Below are 6162 nucleotides of genomic sequence, written 5' to 3'. Positions count from 1 at the left end.
GTTCCCGTAGCGTTTCGACGCAGCGTCTCATTCCCTTCGGGGAACCATGGTTACATGCGTAACCTTGAGATGTTTTGCTTTATCACCTGAACTTATGATCATCTATCAGAAAATGGATATCCTCAGAATATAATATCATCTCAATCATCTACCTTTGAAATAAAGCCCTGTAAAAAAAAAAAAAAGGTTTTTGCAGTGCCAGTTTTCGTCCTTAATGTGTAGGTGCTCAAATGCATAATATCATTTTAAAGTAGTGCCTTTATTTTATATTTAGTGCATTTATCTTCTCTTTTGTTTGTTTGTTTCAGACTTCACCCCAATAAATCCATTCCCAGCTGACGGCCTCTTTGCACTGCATTCTTTGTGGACGTCAGGGACAGTGTCCATATGTCCTCCCTGCTGTCAGATAATGTTGTCCATCTAATTGTATCCGACCTGTCATCATTAAATTCTTAAGTAAAATGTATTGGAGCTCAGTGATTATTTTTTTTAAATTATGATTTCCCAGAACAAGGACTTGTGGTGGCTCTAAACCACAGAGTTAAGCTTACTTTACAGCACTGTAGAAACAACCTAGTTGCATAGTGATTCTCTGTTTAAGTGCATTTATAGAAATATTGCAAATCACTGGCGTCATTATTATAAATTATTTTTCATGTGTGGATCATAGCATTTCTTTCAGAGGCATATGGGTTGGAGGGTCCACTATAAATTCCAGATCCAATTCTAGAGGTGCCTTATCCATATCCAACTTCAACAAAAATTTAAGAAATGATTCACCCAAAAATTCAAAAGATTCTGTCATAATTTACTCACCTTCATGATATTTGAGTCAACAAGTTGAACTAGAAAACAGATCAGCAAACGAATCAGTCTTTTGAGGCTGTGCTTTTCAATAAACCTGTTGAGACTGGTCACACATCTGATTCATTCTCCAGTCTTATTCCAATTTACTGACTCCGGTCATTATACTTTTAGGGTGGATTTTTGATAATTTGAAAGCTTTCTGATACTTTAATGGTGCAATTTTGTTCTATTTGGAACTAATGAACTGTTGTGTAATGGAAAAAGCTGCATCAAGATTATTTGAAATATTTTTGTTCCAGAAAAGAATTCATATGGGTGTGGAGAGACATTAGGGTGAGCAAATAATGACAATTATTTGGGACAACTATTTCTTTACGCCCATCAAAATACTACTGCTGCCTTTTGGCTCTCATATTCACACTTTCAAATTGATAATTGGGTTTCGAGGGAACATTGGTGCACAGGGACCTGTAGGTAGATTACTTTCTTCTCTCGCACTCTCAAACAATTAGTTCCCCCACTTAGTTCTCTTCCATCCCAGCCAACACAACAGCTTTCCAGACAAGCAACTTAGTAATGAAACTCAATCTAATCCACCTCATTATACTCCAGAGAAAGTGTTAACATTTACAGGAGAGGAAGCCCTGGCAGTGGACAGATGCAGCTTGGCAAGGTCATTCCAGTCCTGGCTTCCTCTGGCGGCGTGTATCCGAGTGGTTGATGTCTGACTGTGGGCCGGACGAGGAAGCCTGGCACTCTCTCACACTCAGCCCAACCCACCTCGCCTCTCACTCTGGGCACAGGCTTTACTGGAGCTTAGAGAAGAACCCACATGGTCTCAAAATACACAACAGCACTCCTGGCTAAAACAAAGGTCTGATTGTTGAGTTGAAGCCTTTGGTGGATGGGGTCTCATTCTTTTAGAGAAGCACAGTAGATGAAGTAGTTCGATTTAGATTACTGCCCACTGGGTAATCAGGATTTGGACTTGAGTGTGTCCTTGCATTCCCCCTGAACTTTTGGTAGTATTTGTCTTTTCTTCTAAGGAATCATTTTGGAATCATTTACTCATCTGCATGCCATTCTGTATTGTTTTCTTACATCAAACACAAAGAGATGTTGTCCATTTGTTCTTTTCCATACAGCACAAATGGACCTTGGCATTGCTAGACCTGGTGCTAGCAATGCCAAGGTCATGGGTTCAATTCCCAGGAAATGCATGAATTAATCAATAATGCAATTTAAAAATGTCTGCTAAATGCATACATGTACAGTAAATGTCTTCTGATGTTATATTAAAGTTATAATTTAGGATGGCTTTGTTTGAGGAACAGAATATGCGAACAACATGAACCATTAAATGACAATGAAACACTTAAAGGTTACACCCAAAAATGAACATCCTGTCATCATTTACTCACCTTATGTCATTCCAAACCTGTATGACTTACTTCTGGGAAACACAAAAGAAGATATTTTTAAGAATTCCGGTATCCAAACAATTTTGGTGACCATTGATTTCCATTGTATGGACAAAAAACACTTTCACTTTCTTATAATACCTTGTTTTGTGTTTGACAGAAGAAATAAAGTCGTGGGGGGTTGGAACTTTATGATTGTGAAGGAATGATGACAAATCTTTCATTTTTGGGTGAACCATCACTTCAACTTTTAATAACCTGGTTAGGTCATCATGACTATGCCTTGTTGTGTTTAAAGGTTGGTTATGCTTTTAATGGAGAAGCAGATTCAAATTTAAACTAGTATTAAGGCTACGCAGTTGTGCAAGTATGTACTGGGGTAATAATAGGTCCTGGAAAAACCACTGGGCATTTTCCAATTAAAAAGGCCAGATTGGGTTTTCATAGAATAATGTAATGTATGAAGACATTTTCGGTAATACCATTATAAATAGCACCAGTTAAGCCGATTAGGTTTTGTGAAACTATCCCCTATGCACAGGGAGTCTCCATAGTCATAGTCTCCACAGAAGCAAAGGGCCTCTGTTACTAAACCAGCCTGTCCTCCTAAAATAAAGGACAATTGCGCTTAAATTGTCTGGGTGGAGACCAGGGACACAATTACATGATGTCCTTGATGAGTGTCTCCATCTAAATTACATATATACATTTACATTTATGCATTTAGCAGATGCTTTTATGCAAAGCGACTTACAGTGCATTCAGGATATCATTTTTTTTTTTAGAGTATGTGTGTTTCCTGGAAATTGAACCCATGACCTTTTGCGCTGCTAACGCAATGCTCTACCACTGAGCCACAGGAACACATATATATATGTATATATGTAAGTGTATTTACTTGTCTCATTAGTGTTTAGTGCAGTTGTCGTTGCTAGGAAACGCTTGTTTTGTTTACTGTGTGGAGACGTGCTGATATCGCGTTTGGTCTTGTTCTGTATCACGTATCTTGTCAGTGTCTGCGTTTGCTTGGCCATTTGTTGTGGAGAAAATAAGGAAAGTGTGTCCAGCTGAATTAATGTAGTATTTTATTAGAAGGGTATAAAAAAGCTTAGTTTACAGCCGTCGAATGATGGCCTCCTCGTGTGAAGACCGAAGAGTGTAAAGACCATCGACTCTACCGTGCGACTCCACCGGATAGGGACACCGGCAAAGGATAAGTATCGCTTTTTATTTCTCCTCTTTCCTACTACTTGTTTCACTTCTGTTTCAGTTTTTATAACCATTTCTTACTATGTGTAAGTTGTTGTTTTTTAGCATGTAAGTTTGGCAGTGTTATTTTTTAGGATTACTGATAAACTACTGTCGTTTGATTTGTATTATTTGTATTTGTTATTTATTTTAGTTCAATTATGTCTGAATTTATTATGTCTATATAGGTATTTTATTGAGTTTTAGTTTTATTTAATTTGAGTTATTTTAATACGTCAACAAACTAAATGGAAATGAAATAATATATATATTGAATTTATAAATGTGTATGTATATATACATATATATGTATGTGTGTATGGTTGTACATACACATATATGTAGGTTTTTTTTGGTGTTTGGCTTAGTGTTATGTTAGAATCATTATTATACTCATACCTTTTGTTCTTTAATATTTTGAATTGTTTTTAGCTTTATTTTTTTGTTTTTCATTTAAATGTTAAGGTATGCAATTGTTGTATGCATTTGTCATTTGTATTTATAAAGTTTTAGCTTTTAGTTTTGGATCTGTTTTTAGTTGTTTTAATACAACAATTGATTGCTTCTGTTGTCCTCATTTGTAAGTCGCTTTGGATAAAAGCGTCTGCTAAATGACTAAATAAAAAATTAAATAAATATATGATGTAGAGACAATGTAGTGAAAATTACTTGCACCCTACAGACAAGGTGCAACGCAATTTTCCAGTGACGAGTAATTTGTCTCTCCACAGTGAAAACGAAAATGTTACTTGCGCAACATGATCCCAGCAAAACACAACATTTGATTAAATTAAGGGATATTGGACCAATGAGGTTGCAAAATGTGTGGAACACCACAGAAATAAGAACTGGCAGATTAAAAGGCCAGTCACACTACTCTTTTCGTTTCCATTGACTTCCGCATGTCCTGATTTTGCTGAGTTAAATATGTTCCTAGGTCATTTTGTTGACCCTGGAACAACATTTTAAACACCTAAACCTAACCTTAACCATGAGTGATCCCTAAAACCAGAGGAAATGATAGATGAATGACACTGATGTGCAAGCACCAAACACTGATTGTAAGCCTAAACTTCACAAAAATTATAAACAGTTTCTTCAAATCTGATTGGTTAATCACAATGTTGTTCCAGGGTCAACAAAGGTGTTGATCCAGGAACATGTCGCACTTGGTAAAATCAGGTTCTGCATTGACTTCCATTAATAGGCATACAAATGCGGGAGACAGGAAGTGAAGCTTGTGCGAATTTTGGTGACCCCAAAATCCCCATTTCTACCCTGCAAATAGGGCTGTCGCGATAACCGCAATATCACAATACCGCGCTATTGAGCAAACCGCAGAGGAATGCAAGAACCGCAGCAACCGCGATTTTTGCGTGTTTTCTTTTTTCGTAAGGTTATGCCCTTCACGTTTTACACTTCATGCATGTGGACTGAATATTAAACAAGTTTGTAATGATAACATAATGTGTACCATGCTGATTTGTACAGAGGCTCTGTGGACTGAATATTAAACAAGTTAGTAATGATAACATAATGTGTACCATGCTGATTTGTACAGAGGCTCCGTAGATTTGCACTTAACAAGCCTAAACAGACAGTGAATGAGAGAGAGATCGACTGAGCACGTGCGATTACTTGCGTCTGTCCTCCAGGCCGAGTCATATATATTTGTGAAAATAGGTTGTCATGTCCAAGGAATGCGAAATCTCTGTCTTAGCATCGACGCAAAGCTGGTCAGCTGAGCCTTCTAAAGTGGCGCTCAAAGTTAAAATGATTTCAACAGCGTGTTTCATTACGTCTCTTTGAATTAATGAATCAGCGTTTTTGAACGTGTAGTTGAATGACAGTCCCTTACCACCACCTTGTGGCGCAACACTAACTGCACTGACTGACAGCCCGTCTAGAACGCGCGCAGGAGGAAATATCAATAGAAAGTCTCTTGACCAGTCAGATTAGAAGATCAGATTACAACTAGGCTAACTGCTATACATATAGGCTAACGATAGCCTAACGATCTTATTGTCAGGTTTATGTTCTGTTATGTGGACCGTTATTTTGTCATTCTCTTCTGTTTACCTCACTTCCTGTTTCAAAGCTATTTGGTTTCATTGGTTTCGGAATATGACCTCGTTAGTTATATCATAACACATACACACACAAATTATACCAAAGAGCGTACGTTAGCCAGTACGATGGTGGGGATAGCTGGCTTGTGTGGGTTAGCCGCTAGCCTAGCCCGGATACCTCCGTGCTTACCCCTCTTCTGCTTCCTCTCACGCCGCTTGTGGCGCCTCCGCTGTGGGCGAGATGCAGTAGTGGGGGTCGGTGATGGTGTGGGCCTCCGGAGCAGGCTGAGATCCCGCAGCTCTTCGGCGTGCGCAGAGTTTAACTCTAAAAATGTGGTTCTGCCGACATCGAGCAGAAACTCACGACTGTATGCGTGCTTAGAGACAGATAGTCGCGACGAATACGTACAAAAACACTGCGACTCACAAGACAAAAAACACGAAAACACCTTTCTGTCGGGAAAGAGAGAAGCCGCAGCGTGTGAACGCGCCGCCATCATATATACACCTGATGAATATGACCTCCTTAGTTATATCGTAACACATACACACACAAATTATATATATATATATAATTTGTGTGTGTATGTGTTACGATATAACTAACGAGGTCATAT

This window comes from Sinocyclocheilus anshuiensis, unplaced genomic scaffold (genome assembly GCF_001515605.1).
Source record: "Sinocyclocheilus anshuiensis isolate Anshui unplaced genomic scaffold, SAMN03320099.WGS_v1.1 scaffold1430, whole genome shotgun sequence".
Taxonomy (NCBI): domain Eukaryota; kingdom Metazoa; phylum Chordata; class Actinopteri; order Cypriniformes; family Cyprinidae; genus Sinocyclocheilus; species Sinocyclocheilus anshuiensis.
The sequence above is the reverse complement of the archived record's forward strand: the minus strand, read 5'-3'. Positions refer to the sequence as shown.